Source organism: Tursiops truncatus, chromosome 14 (genome assembly GCF_011762595.2).
Source record: "Tursiops truncatus isolate mTurTru1 chromosome 14, mTurTru1.mat.Y, whole genome shotgun sequence".
NCBI classification, from domain to species: domain Eukaryota; kingdom Metazoa; phylum Chordata; class Mammalia; order Artiodactyla; family Delphinidae; genus Tursiops; species Tursiops truncatus.
The window spans coordinates 73827388-73852630 of NC_047047.1; the positions used below are offsets into that span (position 1 = coordinate 73827388).

The 25243-nt window shown below is 52.1% G+C and overlaps 1 long non-coding RNA gene and 1 other non-coding gene across 2 annotated transcripts; both read left to right on the forward strand.

Annotated features, from left to right (window-relative positions):
- The first annotated feature begins 2112 nt into the window (after nt 1-2112).
- LOC117307804 (uncharacterized) lies at nt 2113-10763 on the forward strand. Its single transcript, XR_004521670.2, has 2 exons — nt 2113-2338; nt 8223-10763. It is a non-coding gene; the product is annotated as an uncharacterized lncRNA (long non-coding RNA).
- A 13856-nt stretch (nt 10764-24619) lies between these two features.
- Nucleotides 24620-24692, forward strand: TRNAR-UCU (transfer RNA arginine (anticodon UCU)). The gene has a single exon. It is a non-coding gene; the product is annotated as a tRNA-Arg (tRNA).
- The last annotated feature ends 551 nt before the right edge of the window (nt 24693-25243 follow it).

Consider the following 25243-nt stretch of genomic DNA (forward strand, 5'->3'; position numbering starts at 1 on the left):
AGTGTCCTCGGGGACTGAGGAGAGAACGCAGGCCCTTTCCTTCCTTGAGTCTGGTACAAAAGGCCTGGTGTTAATTCAGTTCTGGACACTGTCATGGGCACCAGCTTGACCACCTTCTCTCATGACCTCTTGGTCGTGACCCCTCGATGGCCAGAGTAGCCTCCAGAGCCCTGGTCTCTGCTCCTCGCCAGCAGTGGTGAGGCTCTTGACCTCAGACTAGGACCCCCCTAGCAGAACGGCCACCTCAGCGACTGCAGCATCAGAGGTCAGCCAGTCAGGGGTCATGCCGAGAAGGCATTGCTGCTTCCAGCCAGGCTCACGGCCTGGTTCGGGCTGAAGGCTGTACCGATGAAGACCTGGCCCTGGGGGCCCGGGCCTGCAGGCAGATGGGCCCTCACACCTGTCCACTGGATCCTGCATCTGTTCCCACCTCTCCCTTGCCTCCAGGATCCTCCTGAATGCCCTGGTCAGCTAGACGAGGAATGGAAACCATAGCTGGATTTCTGGAAGAATTTGGAGATGCCAGCCTCAGGGAATACTTGCTGAGCCTTCCTGAAGGGGTTCTCAATCTGGCCAGGAGCCAGAAGAAAGAATAAGGCCACGTGGGCTGAGGGTCCAGAAGCAGTACAGCTGGGGGCACCCACACCTGGCCCCAGGCCCCCGCTGAGGGGCTAACCAAGCCCTGCTGCGCAGGTGCAGGACCAGCTGGCAGGCTGCTGGCCAGAGAGGGGTCTAAGTGCCAGGGACCCCTGAGAGGGCCGTTGGTCTGGCTGGGAAGGAGCCGCCCTACAGGAGACGGTGAGGGTGACCCCACCCCAAATGTGAGGGCTGGAGAGGAGCTTGCCCCTGCCTAGCAGGGCCCAGGTCCAAGGAAGTACCACCCGTGAGGAGGCTTTGAGAGGAGTTTCCAGGACAAGCGAGGTGAGTTATTGGTATCAGTGTCCTGGGGGCGCTGTAACGAAGCACCACAGCCTGGGGGACTTGAACAACAAAAATTTATTTTCTCACAGTGCTGGAGGCTGGAAGCTCAAGATCACGGTGTCAGGAGGGGTGGTTTCCCTTGAGGCCTCTCTCTTTGGCCACTTTCTCACTGCATCCTTACATGGCCTTTCCTGGTGTCTCTTCTTCTTCTTCCTTTTTTTTTTTTGCAGTACGTGGGCCTCTCACTGTTGTGGCCTCTCCCGCTGCGGAGCACAGGCTCCGGACGCGCAGGTTCAGCGGCCATGGCTCACGGGCCCACCCTCTCCGCGGCATGTGGGATCTTCCCGGACGGGGGCACGAACCCGCGTCCCCTGCATCGGCAGGCGGACTCTCAACCACTGTGCCACCAAGGAAGTCCTCTCCCTCTTATAAGGACACCAGTCAGATTGTATTAGGGTCGACCTCATTTCACCTTAATCACCTCTTCAAAGACCCTATCTCCAAAAACAGTCACATTCTGAGGAACTGGGGGTTAGGCCTTCAACATACCCATTTTAGGAGACACAGTTTAGTCCCTAACAGCGACTATGGTCCCTGACTGTGCATGTTATAGGGAAACGCACTGCTGGACCCAGATAATAACAATGCCAACAGCAGGAGGGACAGTTCCTCCCGTGTGTGTGTGTGTGTGTGTGTGTCTGCGTGTGTGTCTGTGTGTGTACTCACACATGCATATGTACACAGCAGCCTGCTATTCACTCAACAGGTCTGCTTCCCTTGGCTCACTTGATATTCCCCAGAGCCTCAAAGAAGGACAGGCATTATAGGCCCATTTTACAGATGAGCTGAAGGAAGTTGTCCAGGTCACACAGCAGACGAGGGGCAGCCCTAGAACCTCTATCCAGGCCGCCTTGGTGTCTGGGGTGTTCCCTGCCCCATTCTTTCCAGTAAGGTCGTGTCCCAGGATCTCACCCCTCACCTCTGGAAGAACGCCCACCAGTCAGCTGCGAGTTCTCCACCTATGGGATGTAGGTGGCAATCTGCTGCCTGGACACGAAGTGATTCATGAGGCGCCCAGTTTTCTGGCTAATTGCGTGTCTTATCTCCCTGACTCACTTGACTTTTAGGCTCTGACAAGCTCAATGATTTGCCAGGATCTGACAGGTCCTTGGACCCAGAGGGCAGGGCTCTGTCCCCATGGGGCCCACCTCCCCCGGAGGCCCTGTGCAGGCTTCTGGACCTGAGCTGGCCCAGAACATCCGGCCTCGGCTGCACCCTGAAGAGCCTCTGGCCCTGCTCTCCGGGGGCCTTTGCCCCTCCCGTGCCAGTGAACCTTGTGCTGCTGGGGCCCCACCTCTCGGTTGAGAGGAGCTCAGCTTCCCAGGAGCCTCCTGAGGAGGAATGGCAGCTGTGGCAGGTAAGGGGGAGGGCATGGACAGATGCCAGGAGGCCAGAATGCCCAGTCTCCAGGACGCCAGCCAGTTTCTATGGAGGCCATGGAAGCTCTTCTTTGTTGTTGTTTTTTTAATTTTTATAAATTTTTAACATCTTTATTGGAGTATAATTGCTTTACAATGGTGTGTTAATTTCTGCTTTATAACAAAGTGAATCAGCTATATGTATACATATATCCCCATATCTCCTCCCTCTTGCGTCTCCCTCCCACCCTCCCTATCCCACCCCTCTAGGTGGTCACAAAGCACCGAGCTGATCTCCCTGTGCTATGCGGATGCTTCCCACTAGCTATCTATTTTACATTTGGTAGTGTATATATGTCCATGCCACTCTCTCACTTCGTCCCAGCTTACCCTTCCCCCTCCCCATATCCTCAAGTCCATTCTCTAGTAGGTCTGCGTCTTTATTCCCGTCCTGCCCCAGGTTCTTCATGACCATTTTTTTTTAGATTCCATATATATATGTTAGCATACAGTATTTGTTTTTCTCTTTCTGACTTACTTCACTCTATATGACAGACTCTAGGTCCATCCACCTCACTACAAATAACTCAATTTTGTTACTTTTTATGGCTGAGTAATATTCCATTGTATATATGTGCCACATCTTCTTTATCCATTCGTCTGTCGATGGGCATTTAGGTTGCTTCCATGTCCTGGCTATTGTAAATAGAGCTGCAATGAACATTGTGGTACATGACTCTTTTTGAATTATGGTTTTCTCAGGGTATATGCCCAGTAGTGGGATTGCTGGGTTGTATGGTAGTTCTATTCTTTAAGGAACCTCCATACTGTTCTCCATAGTGGCTGTATCAACTTACATTCCCACCAACAGTGCACGAGGGTTCCCTGTGCTCCACACCCTCTCCAGCATTTAATGTTTGTAGATTTTCTGATGATGGCCATTGGAAGCTCTTCTTTGAAGTGGCTCTGCCTGGTCCCACCTGGTCAGAGAGCCTTGACCAGCCGTCCTTACCCCACCGGCCAAGGCCTTGGTGGGGTTTCCTGTTGGAAAGCTTCATCTAGACACTTCCAAGGAGCTCAGGCTCTCCTGTGTGTGCTTCCATGGCCATGGTGGATGGGAGGCCAGAGGGCAAGTCCTTCCTTGACCTGGCCGTGGCGGGTAAGGGGTCACTGGGGGGAGGACTGGGGCCCAGAGAGCTGCTCATCTTTGACTGTCAGGTTCTTCCAGCCAAGCAACAACTTAAGGGCCTGGAGCAGGGGCCCTAGAGAGTGTCCTCTGGCAACTTGGGGTCTGATCATGCCAGCCGGTCAATGACCATACGGGCACAGCCCCCATGACAGCCAGAATGGCTGAGGCTACCTGCAATCTCCTCTCCTATTCAGCCCCAGGGATTAAGCTCCTCCTAGCAGAGACCAGGACTTAGTGACCAAGGACTGCACACTGCCAGCTGGATGGCCCCCAGGACCACTCCATCTAGTCCTCTCACTGACAGAGAACTCACTGTCTCCTGTCAGCTCCCGGGGCTCTGCAGGGTTTGCGTGGACGGCCGCTGTGCCCTAAGGCAACCACAGCGTCCTGACATTCGAGCAGAAGTGCAACCGTTGAATGAATAAACAAATTCAGGTCCTCAGGTAGTTTAAGTACACCCCACCCCACAACCAGAGGCCATGTTCAAGGACTTGAGATTCAGTTCATCGCTGCCAGTGTCGGGGGGACACCTCTCTATTTCCACCAGGAGCCCAGGGGTTTGCCCGGTTGGGAAGATATTGCAAGTCTGTCCTGGGCCCACGGCTGTGAGCGTGGGACCTTTCAGGACATAGAGAGGCATTGATTGCCTGGGCCCCGTCAGCAGGTACCTGAAACCGCCTGGTTCCCCCCAGGCCAGACCCTGAGGCTCTCCGGGCTCTGAGCTGGGGCGGCAGGGAAAGGCGCTGCCTGGGGCCTGGCCCAGCTCCAGGGGGAGCGGCGTGGGAATGTGGTCTTTAGCCCCTGCTGGGCCCCGCGTGGGGGGAGCTGGGTGTGCGGCGGGAGCCATCCAGGGCCCAATGCCAGGGTGGCCTCTGAAGGACATTTCTGCGCCAGCCAGGCCTCCAGTCGTCCACAGCAGCCACTTCTCCTGTCATGTGTCCCTCTCTACCGGGGCTTCCAGGACTCTGTCCCTCATCCCCATGAGTGGACACGGGCTGTGCCACCACCCCTCCCAGGGGCCACTCCTGGCCCACCTGGAGAAGCGCCGGCTGCTGAAGTGGAGCAAGGCCTGCGAAGGACGGGAGGTCGGAGAGCCCTGGGTCCAACAGGCCCATCGTCTCCTCCCTCCCGCTCTTTGGGAGAAGGAAGTTTCCCGTGTTTTGACCCCTCGGGGACTGTGACCGTGGGGCGGGAGTCCTGGGCTGGGTGCTCGCGTCTAAGGGCTGCGAGTGGCAGCCCCGGCCGGGGGCAGCAGCAGCAAGTGGGCCTGTTCTGCCGGAAATTCTTGGTCTGGCCTCTCCAGAGCCCAAGGCCAGCAGGAAACCTGCCTTTCCTGTCCAGCGCTCCTAGCCCTTGTCAGGCACCCTGGGTGAGGGCAGGGCACTCTCTCCAGTCCTCACACAAAGCTCTGTTGGGTTGGGCTCCCAGCAAACACAGGTCTGGCCCCATCAGGCCAGCTTGCGTTTTCCTTCTTCTCTCCTGTCTGGGGCAAGGAAAAGTAGTTGATAGTCTTGGGTTCAGATCCCTGTTCTGGCCCTTCCTGATTGGGGCCCGGCGCAAAGCCGTTTCTTATTTCCTCTTCACTGAACCAGATTTCCTCAGGGAAACCGCCGCCCTCCATGGCAGGTGCTCTCAGTGGGCTGAGGGAGGCCTGCCTTATGAGCCAGGCAGCCCGGGGGTCCAGAGACCCATCCAAGCTCGCACTGGAAATTTTGCTGACTGTGCAGGATCCTCCACACTCCGGCAGGGACTTGGTCAACCTGTCCTCAGTGTCCTGCCCTCTCAGGGGTCCAGGACAATAATGCCAGCTCATCACGTCTCCCGTGTGCTGAGGGCTGAGGACTTCATGACTAAGATCTCAAATCCTCCCAACAACAGGCAGATAGGTTTTTTTTTTTTTTTTGCGGTACACGGGCCTCTCACTGTTGTGGCCTCTCCCGTTGCGGAGCACAGGTTCCGGAGGCGCAGGCTCAGCGGCCATGGCTCACGGGCCCAGCTGCTCCGCGGCATGTGGGATCTTCCCGGACCAGGGCACGAACCCGTGTCCGCTGCATCGGCAGGCGGACTCTCAACCACTGCGCCACCAGGGAAGCCCCCAGATGGGTATTATTATCCACAGTCACAGAGGAGGAAACTGAGGCTCAGAGAAGTTGAGTGACTTTCCTGAGATCACACAGCTAGTAAGTGGCCTATTAGGGACTTGAACCTCAAGTCCATGCACCTTCTACCGAAAGTACTTCTTGTGGGGGAAGGGGAAGACGAGGAACCATCTCAGGGACAGTCATGGGGAGGGGCTTTCCCCTGGGTAATGGCTAAGCTGTCAAAACAGGCAGCAGCACCCCAGCCTTGTGAAGTCATCTTCAGAAATCCCTTTATCTTTGGAACTTTAGCATCTAAGACCTGACTTCCCTCCACAACAGCATGAGCTGGACCCCATGGTGGGCAAGCCCATCCCCAGACCAGCCCCAGCCTGCCAGCCTGCCTGCCACTCTTACTGTCCTCCCTGCGCCCAGACCCACTGGTTCCGGTGGGGACCGAGGATGAAATGGGACGCTCCAGACTGGGTTATTCCATGGACTCGCTACCTGCCAAGGCCTAGCATAGGTCAGAAATACTTCACGGCTTCTCCTGAGGACTTTGCAAACATACACATCTGGATTCATGTAGTGACTCCAACATCACTGGTATGACACGATGAGAAATCTGTTTAACATCTCTGAGCCTTGGTGGTCTCATCTGTAAAATGGTTATGGCAAGGAGTTAATACTGAGAATAGGGCACTGGTGTCGTGCTTGGCACATAGTAGAGCTCAAAAAACGGTGACGATTGTTATTGACATTTCTCTAGATCTGCATAATCTGGGTGGTGTCATTTACCTATAGGACTTGAGGAAACTTCCGGATTTCATTGCTGCTCTGTATTGAGAATTCCCAGGTGAGGAGCTGAGATCAGGGGCAATTCACTCACTAAGGGAACCCCCTGTGGGATCAGGAAGGCCCACAGTGGGATAAGCTTCTGCAGGGGCAAGAGAGGCAACCCAGAGGCAGTGACATCACATCCCAGACCAGTAGAGCAGCCCACCTACCCGAGGGACGGGAGCCTCCTTGGCCCCTCTGCTCACTTGCAGCCTCACTCGTGGCCCCCATGAGCAGAAAGTCCTCACAGGAGTGTGAGCCTCAAGGATGCGATGACGGCACGCTCTGCGCTGCGGCCCTTCTGGAAGGCCAGCCCTACCACTCACTGCTCAGGCCGGAAGGGGCAGGGCCTGGGACAACGTCAGGTTGGTCTGCATGGGAGGGCCACAGGTGCTGTGCTTAGGAGGCCGTGCTTCCCGCAGCAGGGCCAGGGAGCTGGAGGGGAGAGACCGGAAGGAAGCCAGCAGCGGGCTGGGTCAAGCGGCCACGGGGAAAGGGGTGGGACTGGCCGGGGTAGCGGTCTTTCCACCATCTTGTGCTCCACATCTCAGGAGCCACCCCTCAGCAGGGCCTGCCGCAGCGGGTCGAGGATGGATGCTGAGCACGCCTGGAGGCTGGACAAAGGTCCCCTGGGAACCAGGCCCCAGCACCCGTGCTCTCCAGCGGGAAAGCTCTCAACTGCTTTGACTGGGTTTCCAGAGCTCCCAGGCTTGGGACTGAGACCTCAGAAAGGGGCTGGGGGAGGATGGAGGACATTTCCTGGGGCTCTGGCTGACTGAGGAACTTCAAAATCTCAATCACCTCCAGCATTTGTCTTCATAAAAAGAAGCTAGTAGGGCTTCCCTGGTGGCACAGTGGTTGAGAGTCCGCCTGCCGATGCAGGGGACATGGGTTCGTGCCCCGGTCTGGGAAGATCTCACATGCCGCGGAGCGGCTGGGCCCGTAAGCCATGGCCACTGAGCCTGCGCGTCCAGAGCCTGTGCTCTGCAGCGGGAGGGGCCACAACAGTGAGAGGCCCGCGTACCACAAAAAAATACCCCCAAAAAACAAAGAAACAAAAGAAGCTGGTAAGGCGCGGATTTAAGACCTGTCTTCTGGGACAAGGTCTAGGACCTGCCAGGTTTCCAGCAAACGGACTCGTACAGAAGGTGACCAGGCCATCTCACTCACGTGCCCCCTCAGCCTTGCTGGTTACAGCATGGCTGCAAATTGCATGTTATTAGCACAGTCCGGATGGTGAAGTCACTGCAGCCCTAATCCTATTTATTTCAACGACAGCTTTGGCAGAGCAGTAAGTCTTGCTGCCAACCATGTCTCTTGTGGCTGGTTCCCCGAAGGAGCTATCATCAGACGTGACTACAGGGAGGGGTCCTTGTTAGAGCTTCAATTTGCCACTCATCACATTTTTCCTTCAAATGGAAAGTTCTTCCAGGAAAGCCTGCCTCGTGGCACACTAATTTTCAAAGACGGCCTTCGCGGTATATCCTACGTTACGTACTCCTCTTGACACTCCTCCCATGAGTAGTGGTCTCTGTGCCCTCTCCTTGAACCTGGGTGGGACTTTGTGACTGCCTTGACGAGTAGAAGTCACCACAGATGTGACACTTATGTGACTTCCGAAGCTAGGTCAGAAGAACGCCATGTGCCTTCCGCTTTATTTTCTAGGGACTCCTGCTGTTGGGATCCAGCCGCCATGCTGTGAGGAAGCCCAGGCCACATGGAAAGGCTGTGTGTAGGTGTTCTGGTCCTATACTAACCACCAGCCTCTGCTCCCACTAGGTCCCAGCCAACCAGCAGCATCAACCACCATGCATGTGAGTGAGGAGACTTTCCAGATGACTCTAGGCCCAGCCAACATCTGACGGCAGCTACATGGAGGACCCTGATGAGAACCACCTGGCTGAGCCTGGCCAACACTGAGAAGTGCAAGAGAGAATAATAAAGTGATGAGCATTGTTTCCAGCCACTACGAGTTGAGGCCATGGTTACACAGTGACGGATCAGCAGAACACCCAGGGGCAATGAGGATGGTCTTGGGCTTCTCTGCTATTGAAAGATGGAAGTACTGTCTCCTCCCAAACTGTCCTTCTCAGGTTCTGAAAATGTAACATCTGGGTGGTTGAATCTCTCGAAGCAGGATTTGAAAGTGGGAACTCCAGTTTTCAGAAGTGGGAAGACTGCTCTCTTACGTTCCCAAGGAAGTTCTTCTCTCGAACATTTCTACTGAGAGAGGTAGTTATGACGTCGTGGAAAGATCATGAGTGAAATGTCAGGTAGACCCAGTGTCTTAGTCTGCTCGGGATCCCACATAAAAGTACCAGAGATTGAGTGGCTTATTAACAACAAACATTTATTGCTCACAGTTCTGGAGGCTGGGAAGTCCAAGACCATGGCCCTGGCAGATGTGTTGCCTGGTGACGGCCCGCCTCTGGTTCACAGCCAGTGCCCTCTATTTGTAATCTCACATGGTGGAAGGGACAGGTTTCATCAGGGCACTAACCCTGTCACGAGGCTCTGTCCTCATGACCTAATGATTTCCCTGAGACTCCATTTCCTAATACCCTACCCTGGGGGGACGTAAACATCCAGACCATGGCACCCAGGTACAAGTTTCAATTCTGCCGCTTCCCGGCACTCTTGTCCTAGAGTCAGTCCCTTTACTTCTCTGTGTTTCAGGAGCCTCTGCTACAAAATGGGAAAGCTCATCGCTACCCTAGTGGATTGGCATGACAATCCGAGATTCTTTAAACCAGTCTCACCCTACAAAAAGGATTTGAGGCAGATTCTGGGGATGATCTATGTAAATTGCCTTGTGTGAGCAATAACGAATGATGTTCGTCAAAGGCTTCCCGTCAGGAAAAATGTTAAGCGCTTTGCTCATGTTAACTCTTTTGATAGTCACAATAACGTCGTGAGTTAAGTATCACTATCATCTGCGTTTTACGGATGGGGGAAACCAAGGCACAGAGAGATTACGTAACTCTCCCACACAGTAGGTAGCAGAGCTGGAATTTGAACCCAGGAAGTTTGACCCTAGAGCTGACTAGGCCACACTGTCTCTCGGTAAATGGTTAACTCTGGGTTAGAGGTGCTGGTGGCATAAGTGTCCAGCCCATCGTCTTCCTGAAGAACCTGTCTGAAGAGATCCAGTGCTTGAACCAAAGTGATATCAATGGTGAGATGCCCGGCGCTGGGGTGTGCTAATAGGGAAGACACGGTGTGGGTGAAAGTCACGCCCAGTGGCCCTGGGCTGCTGGGGGTGGTGGGGTGACAGACCAGGAGAGAAGGGAACAGCTGAGGAAGAGGACATTTTCAGTATCAGGACAGAAACATCCATCTGGAGCCCTTGCCGGGCAGTCAGGGTGCTGTGAAGGTGGGGAAGAGGGGGCGGAGTCATCCTGGAGAGACTGAGGAAGCGAGGCTGGTGGACGTGTCAAGGACACCTGACATTGAGACTGGCCCTTTTACTTAGGCCGTGGGACCCTCAGTGAGTCACCTGCCCTCATCTCTAAAGTGTTGATAAATTTTGCAGCTCCCAAATGAGAGCATGTGTACAAAATGTTCAGGAAACTGGAAATGGAAGCTACCACTTGGTATTCTAGTTAGCAAAAGGTGTCTTCTTTTAAGCTTCCTAAAATAAATTTTATCTGTTTTGGAAGACAACTAACTTAAAATGAATAAGGTGCTTCCTTAACTTTTTTTTTTTTTTTAAACGAGTCATTTGAATATCATTTAACTTTTCTTCGTGACTCAAGTTTAATCATTATGAACACCCGTTTCCATATTGAGCTGCACAGTGATGCCGGGCTTAGAGGGCGCGTCCTGTCTGGGTGTGGCTCTGTGCCCCTGCCGGATGGCCCTGGGCTGCTGGGCTTTTGGAGTTCTGCTGATAGCCCTGGATAGGTCATCAGCCTCATCCCTTACTATGGCCATTAGCTGTCACCTCTCCGTGCTGTCAGAATGTCGGCCCAAAGCCGGTTAATGACACTTTGACTTGTGCTCCTAATCTGTTGTGATTTACAAACCAGATGCTCACATTTATTACAAATGTTCATAAAAGCAGGGATTCCTAAGTGCAGGGTACCGAGGGGTTCAACTCAGGGTAAAGTGTGTGGGCATTAGCGCACGGGAGTTGATGACATCAATCTTGACTATTCTGAGACACTTGATGCTCCCTTTGTGAATTTCAACGGCTCCAGATGCTCCAGGTCAGCGAGGTGTTACTGTAGCTAGTGACCTGTCAGTGATTCTCTTTGATTTAGTTCTCTATTGTTATTATTATTTTTTAAAATATAGAACTCTTTCTTTTCCTTCCTGCAATTGGTGTTTGTTGTGATTTACAAAAACTTCAGGGCCACCACTACTCCTTCAGTCCCGCAGCCTCAGTCCATGCCTCCCTCCCCAACCTTGACCCAGCCTCCTTAGGTTATACCTGGCAAGGTCTTCTAAGTGCCCCTCTATGCCCAGCACCCAGCCAGGCACTCAGTGGGAGTGTTGGAGCAGCTTGAGCCATGGCCTGCCTTCCAGGAGCTCTCTGTCTGGCTGAGGAACCAAGGTCCACACACGGAACCAGTTAGGAAACACACAGGAAGGCCAGAAGTAGAGACTGGCTGGCTGTGGCCCCATGCGGTGGGTGGGTTAGTGCCATAGGCAGTCAGGAGGAAGGCTGCTGGGACTTTCAAGGAAGGCTGTGGGGAGGCCTGCGATGCCACGTGCTGGAAGGACAGCTAATCCCGAGCAGTGCTCAGGTTCCAGAGAATGCTGGCAGGTCTGCAGTGTGGTCAGGGTTCCCTGAGAGAAGTGAGGGGTGGATAGGTCAGGAAGCATGGTTGGAGCCCCTCAGGACTGGCTGATGGAGAACTTGGGGGCCTCCCTCTGGGAGATCTGGGGTTGCGGTTGGGATGGGGAGAAAACCAGGAAACAAACACGAGCAGAAGGCATCTGAGCAGAGGCAGGGCGAGGAAGGGCGGGAGACAGGAAGTCAAAGTCCAGGCTGGGGGAGCCATGCGTGAAGGCAGCACGGGAGGTCAGGAGGGGGCCGAGATGTCACCTGCCCGCCGCAGGAGGGGTGCCGGAGCTCCCCCAGCATCCCAGGCTGAGCTCAGACAGAGCTAGTTCAAAGCTAGGGGAACCTGCCAACAGCTAAGGCTCTGGCTGGGGTGCCCGGTCACTCCAGCCTGTTGTTAATAGGCAATTATCAAAGAGAAATGGAAACAGGAAGCCTCTCATTCAATCACATCCAAATTGGTTTCAAACAGTATTAACACTTCCTCCCTCCCACACCTCCCACACTGCTCAACAAATGAGAGTTCCCTTTTGCAAATTTACAGGCGGTAGTGAGCACACTGGCACACGCACAGGGAGAGCTGGGAGGCAGGTCCTCCTCCCCACTCCGTGACCCGCCCTCCCCCAACAAAGCACACTGGTTACAGGTCAGAAACGACCCAGGTGCTCAGAGGTCCCAAGAAAGGCTCTGGAAAGTTTGCAGGACGTTCCTTGTGCTTCCCCTGACGTTGTTGGAACTCAGATGATCAGTGCACCATCCATGCCCAGGAGGCCTGGCCTCGCCCCGCGTGCCTGGCTCCCGGCCCACAGTGCTCTGCGGGCCTAAGAGGAAAGACAGCACTTGCAGGGGCCTGGTCCCCATGGGGGTTCTGGAGAGGGTAGCGGCCACGTGGAGTTCTGGCTGTTGTTCCAGAGACCCCAGGAGTAGAACAGGAGGAACGGTGTGCCCACATGGCACCCAGAACACCCTTGGCCTTCTATTAAGTCCTCTTGGTAGACAGTCGCATCTCTACTTTGTTCACACAAGGCCATCCAGGCCTAGACCCGTGCAGTCACTCCTTCGGGGTCGCACAGCTGCTAAGTGGCAAAGCACACTCACTGCAGCTTTCAGGCCCAAGATGACATGCGGAGGCCGTCGGGGGACAGCGATGGCAACTGTCACTGTTTGCATTCCAGAAGGCGTCAACAAGATGTGAGGGCCCCGGTCAAGCCGCACGTCCCCAGCTGGGTCCCACCCCATAGGCTCTGCCTCCTCCCGGTATCCTGCTCGCCCAAGCCGACCCTTCCCGGAGGGAGGCGCCCAGAGAGAGGCGGGAAAGCGCGGAGCACCCGGCGGTCCGGGGTGCAGAGGTGGCGCGGGCCACGCGTTCCCGCCCAGCGCGCTCCACCGTGCGGCCCGAGCGGGAACTGCGGGCACGGGGCGACCGGACCCTTGTCCCTCACCCGCCCCGCCAGGCCCGGCGGCGCCCCCGACCGCGGACCTCCCGACTCCACAGGCCTGATCTTCACGGGTGGAAAGAATCCGCTTACTTTACGTGGTGCGCCCTCCGTGAAGGGCGCAAACCCCGAGCGAAGTGACAGAATGGACAGTGGAGCGACCGATGCCAAATAGAGGCAGGGGCAGGAGAGGAGTATTCGGGAGGGAATGACACCAGAGACCCAGGAGGACCTATCCCAGGGGACAGGGGACTTGCAGGGGGAGAGACGAGCCAGAATGTGGCAAAGGTCGGAGGGGCAAGGCCCCAGGCTCCAGGGCAGGGTCACCAGCGGGAGGGGGGCGGGCAGGGAGGCCCGCCAGCGCCCCACTGAGGACTTTTCCTGGATATTAGCCTTTCTCAAACGAAAGAGGGGCAGCACCCCTGCTTCAGGAGGCATTTGATAATATGCAAGGAAATCCCGAAGTCACAAGATAAACGGGACTTGCCTTTCTTGAGTTTGCTTGAGAGTCACATAATTAAATACATAAATTTATCTGTTTAAAAATGGTTATCTTATGGAACCAATAATGCAAAATCCCCGTGCATTTAAAGCAGAAACAGGAGGCTTCCATTGCATTTGAGCTGTGGTGGGCTGCTTCAGGATGTGGCCCCAGGTATGAGGACACCATTCTGTCCACCTGCCCTGAGAGTATGTCTGTAGAAATGCTGGGAAAGCCCTGGGAAGTACCTGGAAGGGAGAAGGTCAGGTGGCACTGGATACAGGTCACTCTGGCTGCTCCAATGGAAGAGAAGAGCCAGGAGTCCAGGAAAGGAACTGGGCTGTTGCCAGGTCCTCTGTTTTGACCTTGGGGCTTCCTGAAAAGGTCTTGAAAACCCCAAGAGGGCCCAGATCACTTCGAGAACTGCTGAATTAAGAATATGGTCATGTGCGCCACAGGCCTGGGAACAGATCTAGAACCCCCCCCCCCCAAAAAAAACTGTGATGTTTATACTGGAGTTCAGGTTCCCTTTTCTCTGTTCACCCAAAGAACTTACCCTGCACTGAGATGGGCAGGGGTTCTGTTCCTGTGATGTCTGCTGAATCAGGAGACTGTAACAGGCCTGTTACTCACCATGTTAAAATAATTCATTAAATGTAACCAGAAAAACGTATTTATAGATACAATTTGGTTCTCACTCACAAGTCATTTTCCAATACAGGGATATAAACAAAAGTATGGGATGTTAGAGTTAGTAGGACCCTGAGAATTCTAGTCCAACCCTCTCATTTTAAAGATGGAGAAGTGGGGAATTCCCTGGCGGTCCAGTGTTTAGGATTTCACAATTCCAGTGCAGGGGGCACGGGTTCAGTCCCTGGTGGGGAAACTAGGATCCCACACGCCATGTGACGCAGCTAAGAAATAAAAAATAAAGTAAAAATAAAGATGGAGAAGTTATAGCCCAGATAATCCAATTCAACCCAATTCAACAAACATTGAGCACCTACCATATGGTGAGTAAAATCAAGCCGAGTAAGATGCCAGGGACTGATGGATGGGGTGTTATGTTAAATAGGGTGTCCAGAGGAAGCCTCTCTGAAAGGGGACTTTAGAGCAAAGGTCTGAAGGAAATGAGAAAAAAATCATGTGATATTTGGGGGAGAGATTCCAGGCAGAGGGAAGTGAGTGCAAATGTCCTGAGGTCAGAGGATGTCTGGCATGTTGAAGAAACAGGAAGTGACCAGTGTGACTGAGACATACAGTGGTGAGAGGTAGGAGGTGAGGTCAGGGAGGGGACAGGGCAGACCCTGTAGAGCCTAGAAGGCCCCTGTAAGACTTGAGTTTGGTTCTGAGTAAGAGGGGAAGCCATTAGAGGGTTTTAAGCAGAGCCATCACATAATCTGAATGAGAAATTCATTCTGGTCACTACGTGGACAGTAGATCACGGTTGAGGGCTGGAGTGGAAGCAGAGAGATGGGTTAAGAGGCTCCTGCATTAATCCAGACAAAAGATGATGATGGCTGGGGCAAGGGCGATAACAGAACAGACGTGAGAAGCGCTCAGAGACTAGAAACGTTTTGAAGGTCGAGTCCTCCTGAAAGCAATTAGGAAATGATATGGCTGGGGCTCCACGGCTACTGATTTCCTGGCCAACACCGCAGTGCTTTGCATACGTTATCTGTAGGTCTTACCACAACCAGGGAGGTGGGTAAAAAGAGTCCTGTTTCATAGATGAAGAAACCAAAGCAGAGAAAGACAAAAGACCTTCCCAAGGTCACCCAGCTAGTAAGCGTTTGTCTCAGAACCACACCAGCCATGCTCCAGAGCCCCCGTACCAAGGCCCTGCGTATCACTACAGACCACCTCCTCCCCAGAAATCTCAGTTGACACTGTCACGGGGCCAGCCCCAGGGGGCAAAGACTGCTGTGAACACGCCCCAAATCTCCTGCCCTAAAAAGTCCCCTTTGGTGGCTCTTGCATGTGTCTGAAATCCCCATCACTAGAGATTCTCTGAGGGGTAGGGCATTGCAGGCCATTATGTGAAAAGAGTGATTAAATCCTGATGAAGTTTAGGGTTCAAGGCCTTGACTAGGCAGCCCAGGGAAGCAGAAAGCAGAGAATCCAGAACATCACAGGAGCATGACGAACCTCGCCCCTCTCAGTGCAACCTAGGTTATTCAGATAGCAAAGCAAAGGGAACCTGAACGTCAAAAATAGCCATAGGGGCTTCCCTGGTGGCGCAGTGGTTGAGAGTCCGCCTGCCGATGCAGGGGACGCGGGTTCGTGCCCCGGTCCGGGAGGATCCCACATGCCGTGGAGCGGCTGGGCCCGTGAGCCATGGCCGCTGAGCCTGCGCGTCCGGAGCCTGTGCTGCGCAACGTGAGAGGCCACAACAGTGAGAGGCCCGCGTACCGCAAAAAAAAAAAAAAAAAGCCATAAATTTTTTTTTAGATTCCGGAGCCATACCCAGGCCTGTGGCTCATGTGACCATATTCTTAATTCATCAGTTCTCAAAGTGGTCCGGGGCCCCTTCGGGGTTCCCAAGACCCTCTCAGGGGGTGCTGAGGTCAAAACTGTTTTCGTAAAAATACTAACACGTTAGTTGCCCTTTTCACTCATTCTCTCACGAGTGTACAGTGGAGTTTTTCCAGAGGCTACATGACATGTGACGTGGCTACAGACTGAACGCAGAAGCAGACATAGGAACCTGGCTAGCTTCTACTAAGCCAGACATTCGAGAGATTTGCAAAAGTATCAAACAGTGCCATGCTTTGCACTCTTTTGTGTTTGCTTTTCAAAGCCTAGTTATTTTTCACTAAAATGTCGTGTTAATATGGGTTTGTTGTTGCTATTTTAAATGAATTAATAAATAATTTTAAGTTTCTCATACAGTATAAATCATTAAATAAAAACTCACATACACATACTGGGATCCTCAATCATTTTTACGTACATATGTGTAGAGTATAAAGGGACGAAACGTTCAGTCTGGCTAGAGGGGTCACACTCAGAAGCCCGGCCTGTGTTTCTTCTCCGAGCACATGAAGTGGTCTGACAGGCGAGCGAGAAAGAGACAAATGCAGGGAGGAGAGAAACACAGGGAGGAGAGAGATGCAGGAAGGCGAGAGATGCCAAGGGGAATCCTGTTGCCGCTGCGAAGACCAAGTTGACATTACCCCATAGTAACACATGAGGGCGCCCTTACCAGCCAGCAGATTTCATGTTGCACTGGGTTTACATGTTGCTGGGATTACTAGTCGGGGAGGCACGACATCATGCATCTGACTCTGTACCTCCTGAAGTGGCTGCTGAAACTCCAGGCTCCCCTGGAGTCCTGGTGAGGACGGAAGGACACTTCTACTACAGGAAGTCCCCTAGAAGCCACAGTGCTGTGGTGGGCCACCCCGGTCAGGGTGACATCCAGCACTTAGCTTTGTGATGTCACAGGCTGTTTTCCGTGGGGTTTGCCTCTGTCCTATCCTTGTGGTTATATCCACATGTGAGACTGGTTCATAGCAACTAATTAGACCTAGTCTTTGGAGGGAAGCAGCATCAGAAAGAGGACTGGCTGGGGTCAGGGATCTAGTGTCCAGACATGCCTTCTGGAGTGCCCTGGGTCACAGGTTTTCACTTTTCAAAGGGTTCCTCCTGCTGGGGTCAGAGGGCCGTATGGGAATCAGATGGCACAACAGTGCAATGGGCGTCGTCAACCTTAAGCTACTAATATATATGGGAGTTCCCTGGTGGCCTAGTGGTTAGGATTCCGGGTTATCATTGCCGTGGCCTGGGTTCAATACCTGGTCAGGGAACCAAGATCCCGCAAGCTGCGCAGTGCGGCCAAAAAAAAAAAAAAGATACTAATGTATAAAGAGTGGGTATTTATGGAATTCTCTTATCTCTCCCACTTTGTGGTGGGAGGTGGTGGGCATGACGAGTTCTTAGTAGGGAAAGGGCATAGCCTGTCTTGTGGCTTAGATTTCTCTGGTAGCTGGTGGGAGGTTCTTTTGGAGAACAGCAGAAGTGGAGGGACATGAGTTAGGAAGCAGTTATTAGTGGCCAGGTGAGAGGTGATGAAAGCCATCCTAAGCAGGTACCAGGGATGGAGGGCAGGGGGGCAGGAGGGTGAGAAACGTCAGAAGCAGAATGGAGGAGGCCTGGTAACTGATTAGATGGTAGCGGGGAAGGAGTTCCGAACAGGAATAACCTGGGACAACTCCCAGGGTGTCTGGAGGGGAAGGAGTAACATGTTCTTGGAGATGGAGGTCATTTTTCTCACTGGCTCCAGCCTCTCTGGGTTTGCCCCACTGCTGAAGGCGGTGCAGGCTTTGTGGCTTTATGTGATGGACACACGCTCCCATAAACATCGGGCTAAATAATTCATTAAATGTAAGCAGACAAACACATTTACAGATACTATCTTGTTCCCATAGGGACAACCCAGGGACATTAGAGTAGGTAGGACCCTAAGAATTCTAGTCTAACCCCTCATTTTAAAGATAGAGAAATTGGGACTTCCCTGGTGGTACCAGTAGTACAGAATCAGCCTTCCAATGCAGGGGACGTGGGTTCGATCCTTGGTCAAAGTTTCCATATTGCAAGGGACCATTGCAACAAAGTAGATGAAAAGATACCCACATCAAGGCAGGTCATTGTGAAATTTCAAAACAATGGGGACAAAGAGAAAAGATTTAAAAGAAAAATTCTGTTGCAGACAAAGGAAATAGAGATCAAAATGTTTCCCAGTTTTTCAATAGCAACTTTTTTTTTTTTTTATGCGGTACGCGGGCCTCTCACCGCTGTGGCCTCTCCCGTTGCGGAGCACAGGCTCAGTGGCCATGGCTCACGGGCCCAGCCGCTCCGCGGCATGTGGGATCTTCCCAGACCGGGGCACGAACCCGCGTCCCCTGCATCGGCAGGCGGACTCTCAACCACTGCGCCACCAGGGAAGCCCAATAGCAACTTTTTTTTAAGGCAGTGGAGCAATATTTTCAAAATTCTAAAGGAAAACGTTTTTCAATCAAGAATTCCTTATCCAGCCAAACAATCAAGTGCAAGGATAGAATGAAGAGTTTTCCAGATCTCCAAGTGTCAAAAAATTTACCTCTAATGCACCTTGTCTCAGGAAGCTATTGGGGGATGTGCCCCACCAAAATATGGGGTCAAGCAAGAAAGAAGAAGACCAGGGGACATTGACCCAGGAGAGAGGTGACGGGAATCTCCCAGTGATGTCTGTGCATGGGCTTCTGGGGGAGCTTTACAGACGGGAGCGGGGGCTTCCCAGGAAGACTGAATTGGTAGGTCACTACGGGCTTCTGAACATCTTGAACAGAGATTTATATACTTGACACAAAGTTTGGAGTTTAATTAGTGATGAGTACTTAGAAATTTAAACAACACAAAACAAAGACTGATGAATTTCAGGAAAAGCATAAAAATAAGCGAGAAAGGAAAAGTTACCACGGTACACTGTGTAATTCAGCTTGAATATCACTGATACAGTAATAACGTAAACACAAAATATGTTTCTAACTAGAATTATAGTGTAACTATATTTGAAGGGATAGGAAATATGTTTCTGTATAGTGGGAAGGAGTGAAATCATCTTTTACAGTGAATGGCATTTAAAATCGGAAAATCAAGCAGGAGTAATATATGTGTAATATTTAGACCTATGGTGGTAAATACTGAAAGAACTGGCTAAAAACTTGGAGGGGAGGAAAAGGTGAGAGCTGGGCCTGGGGACAAGGGCCTTTAAACCGTGAGGGTGATAACAATTCAAACTGAAGTTAAATACACCCCCTGCCGCCCCCCCTTCCCCATTCAGTCCTCTTTGTGATTTGGCCACAAGCTTATTTCCATGGCCCTCCCCCTCCCCACATACCAATGATGTTTCAGCCTGATTATATCTGCCACCCAGAAGCGGTCACCTCTGTCTAAAATGCACTCCCCCATTCCCCCCACCCCAGCCCCCTTCGGACTCCTGTCAGCTCCCTAACAAAGGTCGCCTTAAGCCCAACCTCATCCATCTGAGAAGCTTTTTAAGATTCCATAGACCCCACCCCCGCCCCCCAAACAGGAATCAACTTTTCAGGTGCACCGAGGTCAGGCCTCTCTCTCCACAGTCTGCGTGTCAGTGCCTGAGGCTGCCTTCCCACCAGGCCGCGGGATCCTGAACGAGCCAGAGCCTCGTCAATCTCTCCTACGGGGCCCAGCACACTGCGTCTGGCCCCCGCGGGACTTGTTGGATCTCAGCTCTCTGCATCAGAGCCAGACGCATATATACATGGTGGTCCCAGGAGCTCCGGAAAGCCAAACCCTGGCTTTGGCGGGTAGCTGACTGTGACCTCCTGCCCCTCCTCCCCCTGTTGGACTGGTCAGCAAGCTCCGCCCCCACCCACTGGCCAATCCCAACACTCCCGCTCACAGCCCAGTCCCTGGGCCCCTGTGATCAGAGACAGCCCTTCCCACTAGGCACAAACCTAAGGCAGGTTGGTACAGGAAGAGGCAGATTTCCTCGGAAAAGGCAGAGGGACAATTCCCTGAGACACTAATATGTGTTCTCCCAGTGCTTTCTCCTCCCTGTTACGAGCCTCAGGGAATTTTGTTTGTTTGTGGTACGCGGGCCTCTCACTGTTGTGGCCTCTCCCGCTGCGGAGCACAGGCTCCGGACGCGCAGGCTCAGCGGCCATGGCTCACGGGCCCAGCCGCTCCGCGGCACGTGGGATCTTCCCGGACTGGGACACGAACCCGTGTCCCCTGCATCGGCAGGCGGACTCTCAACCACTGCGCCACAGGGAAGCCCAAGCCTCAGGGAATTTTACAAAGCAGGCCTGATGTGCCTTTAACAAATGCCCAAGGTCAAGGAAGAGCTTCGCTGGTGTCCGGCAGGGGGCGCCTTTGAGAGTAGTACGGAAGAGAGATTTTCTTCCCCCCCAGCCTGGGGGAGATACAGACAGGCCTGTGAACACTGGGCCGGCCCCGAGGTGCACCAGGTGCTCCTGGAGCCCGGGGCCTTCCTGCCTTGCCACATACTCCTGAACCGGGAACATTGTACAGAAAGCGCAGCACCACCTGGCCTGAAGGGTCACTGCCTAAGGGAGCGGGTGTCCCAGTGGTAAACAGTGCAGGCCAGTGATGGATGAGAGAGGGAAGGTCTCTGAAGTTTCCACACAGTCCTGGCAGGGGTGTAAGGGGGCTGGGGGTAAAGCTGTGAGACAGAAGAGCCTCACACTTTATGTGGATCCCAGGATGTGCCTGGATCTGAGCAGAGGCCAGGCTTGGGGACAGGGGGAGACTCCCTCCTGGGGTGGCCACGCCGAACAGGATGGCCAGCCCAGAGCAGAGACTGGGTGCCTGGGTGCCAAGACCACTGCTTTCTTCTCTTTCTTCCTTTCTTCCTTCCTTCCTTCCTTCCTTCCTTCCTTCCTTCCTTTCTTTCTTTCTTTCTTTCTTTCTTTCTTTCTTTCTTTCTTTCTTTCTTTCTTTTTCTTTCTTTCCTTTCCTTTCTTTCTTTCTTCCTTTCTTCCTCTCTTCCTCTCTTCCTCCCTTCCTTCCTTCCTTCCTTCCTTTCTTTTTTCGGCTGTGCTGCACGGCTTGTGGATCTTAGTTTTCTGACCAGGGATTGAACCCCGGTCCCTGGCAGTGGAAGCATGAGGCCTAAGCACTGGACAGCCAGGGAACTCCCCCCAAGACCACTGCTTTCAACGAATTAAGATTCATCTCTTGAGGCTGGAAAGGGGTCCTTGAATTTATGGCCGCCTGCTACTGACCAAGACAGAAAGGGGGCGCTGTAGGGTAGGAAGCCACCAGTGTCTGTTCACACCTGTTCCCCTGGGTTCCACCCTGAGCATTTCTGAACTGTGTGGTAGCTGTCATTTAACCTGAAAGGAAGGAAAGAAGATGGACGAACCTGTTCTTTCTGATTCTAGAAGTAACAAGAGGAGGCGGGAGGAGCATGGCTGTCCCTAAGCGGGGAGCAGCCAGGTGTGGGCCCGTCTGGGTCACTGGTGGGACCAGCCACCAGATATCTGTCTGCCTGGGGGACAGGGGAGTCTCCAGAAAGCATTAAAATGTGAGGCAGAGTGTATCCTCCAGACGACAGCCCAGACACGACAAGCTAGACTCAGTAAGGACCCCTCAGCCCCCACAGTGGAGGGATAATTGAAGGTCAGCAGTGAAGATCACCTGTCACTCAGATGTATTCCCTCTCCCAGCACCCCCTCGTCCTCAGTTAAGTTAATCCCAGAGTGAAGTTAACATAGAATGCAGGGCTTCACTACAGCTCTGTGTGACTGGGGCTTTGAAGCCACCTGACAATGTGTAGCAATTTTCCTGGCATAATGTGGCTTTGAGGATCTCAGAGAAAGCAGAGCCACTGTGCACCTCACGAGCACCTGCTCACAATCATGGCGGTGTCCTGGGCTGAAGGCTGTGCCTCTAGCGATGGCAGGGGTGCCTGGCAAACGTGGCCGAGTCCACTGGGATCCAGCAGCACATCCCAGGTGGGTGATGGTGGCAGAGAGGTACCTTCATTTAGACTCGATCCCCAGGGAATGTCAGCCCAGCCTCGGCCAACACATAGGGTACCTCTGAGAGAATTAGAAACAGGTACCCCATCTGGGCAGATGAACCATGAAAAGGCACCCCTCCTCTGTTCTGAAGCAGGGCTTGACCGATGGGGCCCAGGCTGAATTTCAGCCTTGCTCCGAGACCAGGCTCTGTTGGACAATGACCCTGGACGGGAGTGAAACACCGTTGGAGAACCAAATGTGCAGGAATGGGGGAAGAGAATGGGGACGTCATGGCGAAGCACTCTGATCAGAGCAAAACATTTTTAAAATCTAGGAAAGTATAAAGAAGAAAACTGAGATGCTCATATTCTCAGTATTTGACGTTCAAGCCTTAGAAAATGTGATACAGAGAGAAATCAGATCCAGAGGGTCCTTTAATGCCCTTCCTTTGGACAGTGATGTTGAGTCTCACTGGCCAAACCAGGGCCTTTGCTAGATGGGGGACCCAGCTGCTCCCTCACCAGCAAGGCTCCGACCATGAGTAACAAGGTTAGATCTGTTCTATGCTGTTTCTCCCTGGCGATCATTCCCGATACAGGTCCCATGATACCCCTTCCTTTCCGCCTACCTTTTGCAATATCCTTTCTTCTGGCTCAGGACTAGGCCCTGTCGTCTTAAAGGTCCCAGCCGATGACAGAAAGTGATCACAGTAGAAGGAAGGAAAGTGTCACACAAGGAGGAGGTGTATTTGAAGGACTGTGAGGTTCTCAAGAGGTGGAAATGGCAGAGGGAGGATATTTCAGCGAGAGCAGAGCAGATGGACCCTGGGGACTGGCCAAGGGAGCCTCATGCAGCCTTTCAACACTGTCAGCCCCCTTCCTTCCTTCCTTCCCTCCCTCCCTCTCCCTCTCTTTCTTTCTTTCTTTCTTTCTTTCTTTCTTTCTTTCTTTCTCTCTCCCTTTCTTTCTTTCCTTCCCCTCTTTCCTGCCTCCCTTCCTTCTTTCCTTCATCACCAGAGATGGCCCTTGAGTCCTACAGATATGACCATTATTCTTGGGGAAAACTGTAAAGTTATTAACTCATAAAGGACTGTGTATGGACGTGCTGCACTGTGTCATCAAAGCTCTGGCAATGTGTGTGAGGGTCAGGGATGGTCACAGAAGGAAGGGGAGAGAAGAGCTCTGGAAGCTTGTAGCATAGATGACAACACTGCACCTTAATTGTCGCTTGTTCCTGAGGAAAAGGGTGATTGCTGCAATAGGAAATATTGCACCAGACCTCTGTGATTTTTTTAAAAAGCTTTTTCTTCAGGAATGTGGAAATTCAAAATGCATAAAAAGCACATCCTTGGGCTTCCCTGGTGGCGCAGTGGTTAAGAATCCGCCCGCCAATGCAGGGGACATGGGTTCGAGCCCTGGTCCAGGAAGATCCCACATGCCACGGAGCAGCTAAGCCCGTGCACCACAACTACTGAACCTGCGCTCTAGAGCCTGTGAGCCACAACTACTGAAGCCCGTGTGCGTAGAGCCCGTGCTCCGCAATGAAGAGAAGCCACCGCAATGAGAAGCCCGCGCACCGCAAGGAGTAGCTCGTCACAACTAGAGAAAGCCCGCATGCAGCAACGAAGACCCAACGCAGCCAAAAAATAAATAAATTAATTAATTTAAAAAACCCAAAAAACCAAAAGCCACATCCTTGCTGACAGATAATTGCATAACATTGTTTTGAATTAAAAGAACTGTTTCTGGAAAATAAAAATATTATACAAGTTGCTCTATCAGCAAGCATGAATTAATAGTTGATATGTGTAGGGATATATTGTCAATAAACACTGTGCATTTAACTCCTCCCCAGGCCGGTGCTCTGCACGTGTGTGGTGACAGCTGGCCACCCTACGTGGAGAGGGCTCCCAAGGGCGTGCAGGATGAGAAGCGGGAAGAGGCCGAGGGGGCTGCTGGGAACACCAAAGAACAGCGTTCTCTACACTATTTAAAAGAGTTCCTAGACTCTTGAAACTCATCCAGGGAACCCCCAAGTTAAGAAAAGCAAAAGCTAACACAAAAATAAACTCAAAATGGCTTGAAGACTTAAATATAAGACACGGCACCATAAAATTCCTAGAAGAGAACATAGGCAAAACATGCTCTGACATAAGTCATACCAATGTTTTCTTAGGTCAGTCTCCCAAGGCAATAGAAATAAAAGCAAAAATAAACAAATGGGACCTAATCAAACTTACAAGCTTTTGTACAGCAAAGGAAACCATAAACAAAACAAAAGGACAACCTACGGATTGGGAGAAAATATTTGCAAATCATGTGACCTACAAGGGCTTAATTTCCAAACTATACAAACAGCTCTGGGACTTCCCTGGCGGTCCAGTGATTAAGAATCCCCACTTCCACGGCAGGGGCAAGGGTTCGATCCCTGGTCGGGGAACTAAGACCCCACAAGCTGTGTGTTGTGGCCAAAAAACAAAAGAAAACATACGAACAGCTCATACAACTCAACAACAACAACAAAAAACAACCCAATCGAAAAATGCACAGAAGACAGGAGTTCCCCGGTGCCCTAGTGGTTAGGATTCTGGGCTTTCACTGCCATGGCCTGGGTTCAATCCCTGTTTGGGGAACTGAGATTCTGCAAGCCTCATGGTGCAGGCAAAAAAAAAAAAAAAATGGGCAGAAGATCTTAATAGACATTTCTCCAAAGAAGACATACAGATGGCCAGTAGGCACATGAAAAGATGCTCAACATTGCTAATTATTAGAAAAATCAAAACTACAACAAGGTACCACCTCACACCGGTCAGAATGTCCATCATTAAAAAGTCTACAAATAACAAATGCTGGAGAGGGTGTGGAGAAAAGGGAACCCTCTTGCACTGTTGGTGGGAATGTACGTTGGTGCAGCCACTATGGAAAACAGGATGAAAGTTCCTCAAAAAACGAAAGATAGGAAATTCCCTGGTGGTCCAGTGGTTAGGACTCTGCACTTCTACTGCAGCGAGCACAGGTTCCATCCCTGGTCAGGGAACTAAGATCTTGCATGCTGCACAGTGTGGGCAAAAAACCCAAAAAACTAAAAATAGAGTTACCATGTGATCCTGCAATCCCACTCCTGGGCATATATCTGGAGAAAACTCTAATTAAAAAAGATACATGCACCCCAATGTTCACAGCAGCACTATTCACAATAGCCAAGACATGGAAACAACCTAAATGTCCATCAACAGATGAATGGATAAAGAAGATGTATTACATATATACAATGGAATACTACTCAGCCATAAAAAAAGAATGAAATAATGCCATTTGCGGCAATATGGATGGACCGAGAGATTATCATACTAAGTGAAGTAAGTCAGACAAAGACAAATATCATATGATATCACTTACATGTGGAATCTAAAATATGACACACAAATGAACTTATCTATGAAACAGAAACAGACATAGAGAACGGACTTGTGGCTGCCAAGGAGAGGGCAGTGGGGAAGGGATGGATTGGGAGTTTAGGATTAGCAGATGCAAACTACTATATATATTGATAGAACAGATAAACAACAAGGTCCTACTGTATAGCAT